General features: G+C 42.5%; 1 protein-coding gene across 1 annotated transcript in view; it reads left to right on the top strand.

The window, feature by feature from the left end:
* The window catches only part of GPR139 (G protein-coupled receptor 139), a 52,253-nt gene extending 41,085 nt beyond the window's left edge, over positions 1–11,168 (top strand). Inside the window, exons 2-3 of the transcript XR_015556439.1 lie at positions 9,764–9,949; positions 10,455–11,168. The gene's annotated coding sequence lies outside the window, so the exon portion shown is untranslated. The remainder of the gene's footprint in view (positions 1–9,763; positions 9,950–10,454) is intronic.
* The last annotated feature ends 1,044 nt before the right edge of the window (positions 11,169–12,212 follow it).

Raw genomic sequence — 12,212 nt, 5'->3', positions numbered from 1 at the left:
GTCCACAGTAGAACCCAGGTCACTAACACTTCACCCTTTCCCCTCTGCCTTGTTGTCTTTTCTGCACGATTCTGACATACCCCCCTCCCCAAAAGATCACGTTATTTTTGTGCCCTTTTCAGAGTTGGGTATATTGCAGAGTTTTCCAACTCTTCAAACCTGGGTCATCCAAGCATGAGATATATTATAACAGCGTCATAATTAAAACACTTGGTTTGACCTTTCCTAGTGAGGTAGAATTTTTTTTTAAATTGACTCTATCTGGAATCCTAACTATAGCTCTCAATCTAGCTGTGCGTTTCCCACGCAAACCACCATCAATTCTGACAGCCACCCACAAACTATTGTCGCAATCCATCTTTGCATCAATGTGAAGAATTAAAGTAACAAGTTGAGAGGGAAGTATGGAAAAGCAAAGAATTTGCTGAAAAAGTTGCAAACAGAAGCTGTTAGTCATGGCCACAGCATCCTCATTAATTTTGTTCACCAACTCAGGGAGGCAGGATAAAAGTGAGTTGATGGAGGTTGAACTGTTAAATAATAATCCTTTTATTAGTGCACTCGGCTAAATGTGATGGCCCAGCCTCTATGGAGGGTGTGCAATTAATCAGCATACTTGCCAGACACAACAAGGGGGATAAGAGGCTCGCGTCTACTGGGATAAATAGACACTGTGAATTTCCTGGGTTTATTGAGAGAATGTGTCACTGTTGTGCCAGAAAAATAAAAAGAAAACTTTTCTGATTAAAAATGAGCAAAGCAGGGCCACGGGGAAAAGAGATGCCTTCTCATCAACTCTCTGCATGAGGAGTTACCATGTCTATGGAGCTTTGTTACCTAGTGAGTGGCGGTAACACGATATTTCTCTCCACTGGAGAAAGAACAAGAGGGAGTGAGACTTAAACCGCAGTATGAAGGATCCAGATCAAACCCAAGGAGGAAATCTTCATGGTGATGTGTATTAACTCCACAAATGGTTTTCTGTGGGAGCTCTTAGAATCTGCTTCTCTGGATATATTTCCAAATGGATTGTACATCAATCAGAGTCTTGGAGGGAAGCAAATCTCACTCAGATGGTTTCAGTAAAAAGACTTTAACCAAGAGACTGTTAAAATTGGTCTGAGCAAGATTAAGGGAACCAACAAGAGCTTTTGAGGCACCTAGGAACTAAAAATAATAGGAAGCCTTACCTCCCTGGGCCTGATGGTATGATGGGAGGAAATAGCGTTACTGCAGCTCAATGTAGGCTGTGCTTTGGAGGAGGGGCCTTCCAGCAAGCAGGTGCCGTGGCACTGCCAGAGATATGATGCCAGAGAGGAAGGGGGAGGTACCCCAACCGCTCTCTTCCTTCCCTATGACGTCATGCTGATGCCTCCACTGGCCAAACTCAAACAGAAGTCAGCCAGGAAGAGAGGGCAGGTGATGCAGTCCATAGTGGGAACACCCCAAGGCACAAAACGGTGAAAAATTGATCAAGTGTGAAGTAAGACAGGAAGTGATTGCAGAATAACCAGCAAAGGTTAGATTTTTATTTACTGTCATTGAATGCTGGAGAGGATCTTAGAGATTATTTCACTCAAATTTCAAAACAAGAAAGCTAAGGCCCAAGAGATCCTCTTGCCCGAGATCACACAACATACACCTTGATGGGCCCTTTTTCCAATAATTTTCTAGCACCTTCCCAGAAACATATATTATAGACCTTAACAAGCTTGCTTTCCAACCTCCATCATGAGAAATTTATTAATCCTCAGCATCTCCAATGACCACACTGTCAACTCAAACATGTTTAGGGATGCAAATGAAGAGCATCAAGAGAGTGGACACTCATTTAACAACTACTGTGTCCCAGGCACTCCTATGGTCATTCATTTATTTGACTAATATTTATTGACTATGTGCCAAGATCTAGTCGAGGCATAGTGATTCATCAGTGAACAAGACAGATAGGGACCCTGCCCTTATGGCACTTACATTCTAGTGGGAGAGACAATATATGAGGAAGCCAATAAGATAATTTCAAGTAGTGATAAGTGCTAGGAAATAAATAATAATAAGTGACTGGGGTCAGGCAGAAACAACATGAGATAAGTCAGTCGGGGAAGGTCTTTTTGAGAAAGTAGCAACAGAACTGGAACCCAAATTAAAAGGAGACGACCACACAAAGAGCATTCCAGGCAAAGGAAGCAGAAAGAACAAAGCCTTTGAGATGAGAATAACCTTGAGTGCTCATGGAACAAATAGAAGACTAGTATTGCTGAAGCATAGTGACCCCAGGGGAAAATGGTACGGAACAGGGTGGGGGGGGGGCAGGAGCAAAATCATGTAGAGCTTCGTGGGCCCTGGCGAGGAATTTGGTGGGACATCAATGAGGAATTTTAAGTAAGAAATTGATGAGATCGTCACACCTCACTTAATCATCACAACAACTCTTGAAGGAGAGTGTTGTTACCTCCATTTTTCAGATGAGAAAACTGAGCCTCAGGGGGAGTAAATTAAGCTTGCTCAAGGTCACAGTGAGTAATTTATGAGTTGTTATTTAAGCCCAGTCCCGTCTGGTTCCATGAGCCACTTCATTAGGCCACCCTGACGTGTTTTCATTGACATCCCCCATTCTCTCTCCTGAATTAGCAGCTTGTTCCCATCAGCCTTTTAATCATCCAAGGTTGATATTTAGGCTAAAGCCATCCTCTAATTCCAGTAATGAGGAGTCAGAAATCATCAGGTCATAATATGGTTCTATTTTACGACCCAGTTCCTGTGTCTGATGATATCCGGTAGAGTAGAGTATAAGATCCACAAGATTCTAGGTAAAATAATATAGACTCTACCAGCAGGTAAGGCATTAAAAAAGTCTATAGTTTTTAAAACTTTCTTGCATAACCCTCAATAATATGTTCAATGTCATTATTTTGCAAATGCTTTTATACGCAGATTTCAACTCGGTTCTACTCAAGCTTAAGCACTGGCCCTTTAAAACAATTTGCCTGTGCTTCTGTCCAAGGTGCTGAAATTTTTTGGCAACAACTTTGATTTGAGCAAGAAAGGCAGTTTCTGTTAAGAAAATCTTGTGTATGAATCAATTTCTTACTTAAAACTCCTCAATGGCTTACTACCAAAGATTTGCCACCCCATAAAAAAGAAACTTGGTCAGCCTTATTTACTTGATGAAACTATTTAAGATAGGATTTCTTACAGAAGCAAGTTCCTCTAGGACCTTGCTCCTCAAACCATGGCCCACCTATCAGCATCGTCGCATTGGCATCACCTGGGAGCTTGTAAGAACTATAGAATCACAGGTCCCACTCTAGCCCGCTGAACCAGAAGCTGAATTTTAACAAGATCCTCAGCTGATTAATACACACATTGAAGTTTGAGACGCACTGCATTGCTGCACTTTAAAACAGGGGGTTACACCCTTGGGAAGCTTCTGAAAAATCCCAATACCCAAGACGAAATCCACACGGCAGTATTTTTTAAAGTTCCTCAGCCAAGATGGAGAACCACTGATTTTTTTAAAGAAAATTTTATATCACTCCCATAAATGGAAAACCAGTATCACCTGCCATAAATAGATAGAAACCAGTTTTTTAAAAGACCAAAGATTATCAGTAATCCTTACCTTATATGATTGTCTGAAACTGATATCTACTCTCTTTTGGTTGAAAAACAAAAGATAGGTGTTAAGGGCCTACTACCACCATATTGAGACTTTCTCTTTAACCTAACCAGAAGGATTGATAGCCAATTAGAAACGGAAGATTTTTTTCCACAATGTGCTTCAAGGTTACTGAAGCCAAGCCTCATGCCATATAAACCCATTCGCACACCTCTTGTGTTGCAAACTCTATACTTTGGGAAACACTGATCTGTTAAATAAGGAGTCTATGGCAGCTTATTTATTTTAGTGATTCCCAGCCTTAGCTACACTTTAGACTCACTTGGAGTTTTTATTTTAAACCTATGTCCAGACTCTCCCCCCAAATGAATTAAATCAGAACCTCTGGGAATGAACCCAAGGCATCAGAATTTTCTAAAACATTCCCAAGTGATTCTGCTACAGCCAGGACGGAGAACCACTTGTCTACGTGGTCACACTTGGTTAGCTGTAAGAACTGGGAAATTACAATACAGCTTTCCCAAATACTCTGTCATTTGGCCATTTCCCTAAATCAGACTCATCACAATTGGTTGAGGATTCAGTGTGTGCACTTCTCACTGTTGAGGATTAAGGGAGCTCACAGATCGTACCCATCCATCCCCTCACTCTGAGTTTGGAACCAGTTGAGAAACAGATTCAAGAAATGGATTGGTGGAGATCAATTATCAGCTCTATTACTGGAAGGGTGGGCTGGAGAACTGTGGTGGAACCCAGAGCCAATGGACTTCCCATCCAACCAGTTTAGATCTTGGCTCAAACACCCATGAGTCTGGAACTGCATAGAAAACAGTTACCCAGACAGTTGCAAGCAGAATTTCTGCCCCCCAAGTAAAGCCCTATTCATGAGAACAATTAGAGATGTGCATCTGGTATTTTCGCCATAACCATCTTTGCCGCAAGTGGTTTTGCCACAAACATTTTCATGGCACAACTAATTGGCCGTAAACGTAATTTTGCTGTAAAAGATAAAATAACTGGTTGATTGACGGTTTTGGTTTCATTATGGTTTCTTTCAGTTGCATTTGTGACATTTGAAACTGCTTGTGGAGAAAATACCTAGAACCTTGGGTCCTCTGGACCCTCCTCTGGAAGTCAGGCCTGGACCACAATCGAGTTTGGGCTCCTGTATGGAAGACAGAAGCTTAGGAAGAATTCCTCCCTCCTGGAAGCCTGAGAAATAGAGAGGGAAAGGGGCTTTTTCACACATATTTTGTTTCTTCCTCCAATCCTACAGATCAGTCAAGGCCTTCCTTCTACATTGGGTGTGGAGTAAAAGAGAGTTGGGAGAAGTTACCTTCCAGATACTTCTGAGAGTAAGATCACGGGCTCCTAAATTATGGGCTTAGGTAAAACTATTAGAAAGAGAAAATGGTTCCCCCCCCCTCAGCTCCTCATGACCTAGGGAATTTTACAAATGTGACTCAGGGAACTTCACAACCCCCAAGGAGATAGACAGTCAGGTGTGCTGTACTGCTAAAATACTTAGAGAAAAGGCAAGAAAATATCTTCCTGATCTTCCTGGTGCCTCATTGTCCTCAAATTAGGGTTATTGGGTGCCTCCAAAGGCCTATTTCTCTCTATCTTCAGGGTCAGAGATTCTCGGACCTGGTCTACTCATCTCTCCCAGCTGGCACACAGTTCTCTAAAAGCACTGAAATCAAAAATAATTTTAATTGACTTTGATTAAAATAAGTATGTCAAACAGCATTTTTAGAGTGAACAAAGGTGGTGCCAAAATCAGACACCTTCCTAGCATTGCAAATCCCAAAGGCAGGCTCCTGGTGTGCAAGGATGTGGGTCAAGCAGATCTGGATTCAAATCCTGACTCCAGCACTTTCCAGCTGAGTGACATCGGACAGGTTACCTCCAGTCTCTGAGCTACTGTTGCATTATCTGTAAAATAGGAATAACAAGAGTACTGACTTCCAGAGGGGGTGGTGGGAATTATTTCTAATATTTTAAAGTGTCTGGAGCATATTTGTATTATTAATAAATTGTGTTGGTATTTAGTTCCCTGTGATAGAGACAAGAGGAACATTGCATATTCCAGGACTTCTCTGGGAAACTGGGTCACCTTTGCAATGACAAGGCCACTCCCAGGAAGAAAGAATTTAGCTATGTCATGTCCCAGCTCTCTCTCTTTTCCAAAGTAGAGAAAGCATATCATTCATTGCAGTCACCCAGTGACAGTCCCTGAAAAAGACAGAGAATCAGCATTTGGAAGACTAGACACAGGCCATCAGTCACTCCATACTCGATTTCAATACCACGAAATGTGGCCTCTAGTTTTACCTTAATTCTTTGTCTCTGTTTGCATCTGCTGTTAATCTCTGGAGCAAACCTTCAGCCTTCAGCGTGATGTGATGGCAGCTGCATAAAGGCCACGTGTCCATCTCATTAGAGTTGCTATCACTCGGCTCCAGTGATGAGAAAAATGGAAATAGTCCTGCTGATGGGTTGGAGTTGACACAGGTGACCTGTCCCTACTGTGTCAAGTGTGTCTCCAGGGCTCTGCGAGAGGACACAAATATTCCGCAGCTGGAGACAAGGGCTTCTTGTTATTGTAAATTAATTTTGTAAATATCTGATTTCTAAGAGGCTGTAAGGAAATGACTCCCCGTAGCTATATGTGTGTGCCTCTTAGTGTGTCTGATTGCTGGGGCATGGTGGTGTGCTCTGACATCGCTGGCCAGTGAGGTCTGCAAGGGAAAGGCCATAACCATGAGGGGAAAGGACAAGGTCTTCCCCAAGACTGAGGTCATTATAGCATCTGTCAACTGGGGGAGAAGTAGGTCACCAGACGGGGAAAAAGGAAATGGGCCTGGGAAGGTAGGAGAGAGGGCTCAGCTTCTTTTTGTCTTGACTGGGACAGTATAGATGTCAACAGTAGTTTTCCTGGGGGCAAGACACTAAAGGTGGGGCTTGAAGTCAGAAGTAAAAGGACTGAAACAGGATATTTTTCCTGAGACCTCATTAGTGAGACAAGTCTACCTGAAGAGGCAGCTCTACTTCAAGTTTGACCATTTCCTTAAGGTTTTCTTTGCTGGTTTCCTGCTATCTGGGATGACACAGCTGTAGAAGTGGAACTCCCTCCCAAAGAGAAAGTGAGGTAAGATCAGACCTTATGATGAGAGAGGCCCCACCTGGGGAAGCAGCAGTATCTTTGAGAGATTAACTTCTCCCTTTGAGTTATACAAGTGCTGCTAGAGGTATAAAAGGATTTATAAAGGATGCCATACTATCCCACAGTCCAGAAAAGACTAAAATGTGTAATAATCCAAAAATGCCCCTGCCTCACCATCCTGTGGACGCACAGAGAGCTACATTGAAAATCATAATGTCCTCGTTATGGACATTATGTTATTAATAGTGTCCTCAGATGTTTATATCTTGCCCCTATGTGTTCATACAGGTCCCTCTTCAATATTTCTGGGGTTCCCTGCAATCATCTCACATGATCTCAGCCTGTCAGGTCGCCTCCATGTGGGTCCTCCCCGTTGCTCCCCTCTTGTCTCAGTTGCCCCTTATTGATGTCTGCCCGTCACTTCAGGGAGCCACACCATTGCCACAACAGACAAAGGCCACCATGGAAAGGCCAACAAGGAACTAGAGCAGGGCCACCTTCCAAGTGGAGGTGGGAAATGGTCCCTCTCCCAGGTCAAGTCACCCTGGCACACATTTGGGAAAAAATGGATGAAGATTCTGACCATGAATAGGCAGTTCATAGAAGAGGAAACCTGGATGGCTAATAAAAATAAAAAGCGTGCCCTACTTCACTAAAAATCAGGAATGTGAACATTAAAACATCAACAATGTTCACACCTATCGGATTGATAATAATTAAAAAACATAGACAACCTCAAGTTGGGCAGATATGGAAAAGACAAAGACCTTTGGTGAGAGTGAAAATGGATATAACCACTTTGAAGAGAACCTGGGCAACATGTAGAAAAATTGGTGATGTATTACCTTACAACCAAATGATTCTATTTTCAGGTGTATACTCCAGGAAAAAAATCTCACACAGGTGCTGGAAGAGATGAGTACAACAATGTTCGTTGCATCATTGTTGCATTAGTAACAACTTGGAAGCAAACTGTATGTCCATCAACAGGAGAATGGATAAATAAATAGAATTCTATAAAGCAAATGCATGTGGGCCGGCCCCGTGGCTTAGTGGTTAAGTGCGTGCGCTCTGCTGCTGGCAGCCCGGGTTCGGATCCCGGGTGCGCACTGACACACCGCTTCTCCGGCCACGCTGAGGCCGCGTCCCACATACAGCAACTAGAAGAATGTGCAGCTATGACATACAACTATCTACTGGGGATTTGGGGGGAAAAAATAAATAAATAAATAAAAAAATCTTTAAAGCAAATGCATGAACTAAAGCTACGTGCGTCAACAAGGATAAGCCTCAAAGAGGGAATGTTGAAAGTTGATACCTCTGTACTGTATGATTCCATTTAAGTAAAGTTTCTATGCATACATACATGAATTTGTAGAAATAGTCTAAAAACATGAATGGAGATGCTAAATTCAAAATTTTTGATAGTGAATATTTTTTGAACAAGAGGAAGAAGATAAGAAGAAGACAGATACACAAGGGGCTGCAACTCTACTGATATGTTTCATTACTTTAGAGAACTCTGAAACAAACAAGGCAAAATGTCAAGATATTATATAGCTGAGTGTCCTTTCTGTTATTTCCTATGACTTCCTGTGCATTTACTAGATTTTATAATAATGTGGAAGATACACCCTAAAGAAACTCCCAAGGAGCTGGGTCCTTGTATAATCCCCTCCGTATGAGTGCAGGCAGAACCCATGACCTGATCCTAACCAATAAAATGTGGCAAAGGTGATAAGATGTCACTCTCGTGATTGCATTTCCTTGTATAAAACTCTGCCTTAGCAGACTAGAGTGAGAGACTCTTGCTGGCTTTGACAAACAAGCTGTCAGGTTGTGAGAGAGTCACATGGCAAGGAACTGTGAGTGGTCCTTTTGGATCTAAGAGCTGCCCCAGCTGACACCCAGCAAGAAGCATGGGCCCTCAGTCACATAGTCACAGGAAATGAATTCTGCTAGCAACCTGACTGAGCTTGGGACCGAATTTTTCCCCAGTCAAGACTCCAGATGAGAACACAGCCCAGACAATCTCTTGATTACAGCCTTATCAGACCTCAGCATAGGAGCCAGGTAAGCTGTACCTGCTCTCCTGCCCTGCAGAAACTGAGACCATAAAGGTGCGTTGTTTTAAGCCATTAAGCTCGTGGTAATTTGTTATGTAGCATTAGAAAGCTATTACAAATAAAATATTCACTAAAGGAAACAGGCAGGAGTTCAGAGGAAAACCATAAAATTGTGAGGTCATGATGTCCAAGTTTTAAGAAGAAGGAAGTAACTAGCTGAACAAATACTCCAAAGTATTTGGACAAAAAAGTCCAAAGTAGAGGATCACCAAGACATCTCCTTCGGCTTTCGCAGCTTCAGAGCAGTGGGCAGGTCAGTAGCTGGGCGCCAGTGGGTTGAGAAGCAAGTAGGAGGAGAGGAACTGGAGACAGCTGGCCAAGAAGTTTGTCAGGAAGAAAGGTTGAGAGGGAGGGAGCCGCTCACTGCATGGAGGCACGAGGCTGAGGGAGGTTTTCTGGTTTTGTTGTTTTTGTAAACCAGGAGAAACTTAAACATGTTTACTTGGTGTCTCAAAGTTTCTTATTCATAATGGGATGGTTTAGTATTCAATGGCTCTCAACCAAGTCTGCGCATTAGAACCATCTGGGGAACTTTCAAAAAGTGCCCATATCCAGTGTATACCCATGCAATAGAATACTATTCAACAATAAAAAGTAACAAAATACCAATACATGGTACAACATGGATGATCCTCACAAAAAGTATGCTAAGGTGAAGGAAACCAGACATGAAAGATCACATACTGTGTGATTTCATTTATATCAAATGTGGGGAAAAAAATGGCAATTCTATACAGACAGAAAGTACATTAATGGTTACCTGGGATTGAAGGTCGGAATGGAGAGTAACTGTAAACTGTTTTCCTTACCACTGCTTCATTAAACAAAATTTCTCAACTCATTTGTCCCCAGGCCCTGTCTCCTGGTGGTCCACTCTTCTGTTGGGGTAGCCTCTCTTCTCCAGATGATCCTCATGTGTGGCCTACCTTTGAGGATGACTGACAGCCAGCTTCCTTCCATGGGTGAGGTGGGGGCAACCTTGCCTCATACTCTGCTTCCAGTCAGCATTTTGGCTTTGGAGTTTTAGGCATGCAACAGGTAAGAGTTACTCTATTCCTCAAGTTTCAGGGGATATAATTCAACCTATCTAAGATAGGTTGAATATCCAAGATATCCTATCAAAGACATCTAAGCAGGTGTCTTTATCTCCACTCCCACCCGCCTTCTGCCTCGTGGTTGGAAAAGGAGAGAGAAACTCTTCAACCATCTGAAAACTCTCTCTAAAGGCGCTTTCACTCTTTCACTCTTTACTTTCTTCAACTCCTTTCTTTCCCATAGTTTGGAGGCTGGGGTGGGCTAATGCTGGAAAATCCAATTTGGGGCCCAGCCAAAGTCGTCTCAGAACAGTCTAGCACCTCACTTTAGAATATAAGGATTCTTGGCCCCCATTTCTCTCAGATTTGGGGACTCATCCAAAACTCTGAGACAAGAAGACTGTAGCTTTTAACATCTGGAACCATCTATTTCATCTCATGTTGGCTAACTGCAGCATCCAGAACGTGTGAGGACCAAACTGTGATTTGAGTGCATGTGTTTCTTCCAGGTAAAAGGCATGAGTGAAGGACTGTGTGACCTTGAAGGGGACGACGTGTGCTCAAGGTGTGGACAGATAGTGTTAAGGATTGGGTTTCCACTTGGACATCGCTCCAGATGGTTATGCTGTGATTATCATGCTGAGTGGATGTGTGCTGTTATGAAATATCATCATCATCACCCAGCTCTGCTCATCCAAAACCACATACTGCTTCAATAAGACAATGCTCTGGTTCACCAAGATCCTTTAACACAGGCAAAAATCTAAGAGACGGATGCATCAAACTCTACATCCTGTGTGTGACCCAGACCTTGAACCACCAAGCTATGGTTTGTTCTGGCATGTGGCCACATTTCTGTTCAGGCAATTGTTCTAAACATGTGACAAACTTGAAGTAGCCTGTTATCAATACTTCACCTAGAAATACACATTGGTTTTTCTCTAGCATGGGGGTCAGCAAACTTTTCCTGCAAAGAGCCAGATGATAAGTAATTTTGACTTGAGGGCCATACCATCTCTGTCACAATTAGTCAGCTCTGCCATTGTAGTATGAAAGCATCCATAGACAACACATAAATGAATGAGTGTGGCTCTGTTCCAATAAAACTTTATTTGTGAAAACAAGCAGAGGACATACTGAGGTCATGGGCTGTAGTTTGCCAAACCTGTGCTCTCGCAGATTGGACTATTTGTCAAAAGATAGGTAATAACCCTCAAAAAACATAGGAGATATTTTGCCAAATAATCTTGTTTCCTTGGCGTCTTATTTATTGCCTAATAAATTATACATTTATGGGAAACAGTTTTTGAGATACCCTAATAAATGTTGGTGGGAATACAGGAGAGAAGTTGAAAATGCTAGAAAGACTGGGGATAACTGATGGACCAAAGACCCCGAGAACCCAGGAGGGGGATTCCAAAGAACAAGTAAGATGCCTCTTGGACCATAAGAAAGAGAAGGAGGAGAGGCTGGGTTGGGAAGGAGGGCTCTCCTTTGACTGATGGCTTCCATGACCATCTGGTGAGAGGATGGTGGATGGCAGGAGGCATGAGAATGGAAAAGGTTTAAATTGCCGTTGTGGACAATGGATGTGAAAGCTGAGCGGGGACATGGAAGGCATGGGTACCAACCACAACGAGGCTCTAATTAACTCATCCTAAAAAGGAAACAATGCCACCTGCCTCACCACGTGGTGGTAAGTGTTTAAACAGGAAATTCGTCCAGGTATTCAAGAATCCTGGAATGTCTGAGCAAGAAGGAACCTTAGAAATCACGGAGGCTCCCCCAGATGAGGGATGATTATCACTGATGAGAGTGGAGATTGGTTTTTACCAATGGTGTGGTGCCCAGGTGTGAATTAAATAATATCAATTCATATAGTGGGGCAGCACTTTCCTCCTCTGTTCTCTTTCTACCCCTCTAATCACTTCACATAGAGTCTCCATCAGGCGCTGGTGTATCTCTAACACCTCTCTACAATGTGCCATTTTCCTATTTAACAAATCATGGAGGGCCCCAGACTCAGAGCTTCCAACAGGCAACAGTATCTGAGTAGAACTTGATATCCTGGGTATGTTTGCCTCCTATTTATTTTCATGGTTGTCTTCTGTTTATACCAATTGATTGATGATTGGCTTTTCCTTCATGATATAAATATATGACATGAATATTATATAAATTTTCCTTTTAAAATAAATTTAAGGTAGGCTGTTTTAAAGAAAAAAAAATTAAGTAAAAATTAAGTAAATAAGTCTCCAGGTGGTAGA

This window comes from Ceratotherium simum, chromosome 26 (assembly GCF_057802395.1).
Source record: "Ceratotherium simum simum isolate JZ-2026a chromosome 26, ASM5780239v1, whole genome shotgun sequence".
NCBI lineage: Eukaryota > Metazoa > Chordata > Mammalia > Perissodactyla > Rhinocerotidae > Ceratotherium > Ceratotherium simum.
Note: the sequence above shows the minus strand (reverse complement) of the source record. Positions and strands in the feature narration are given on the sequence as shown.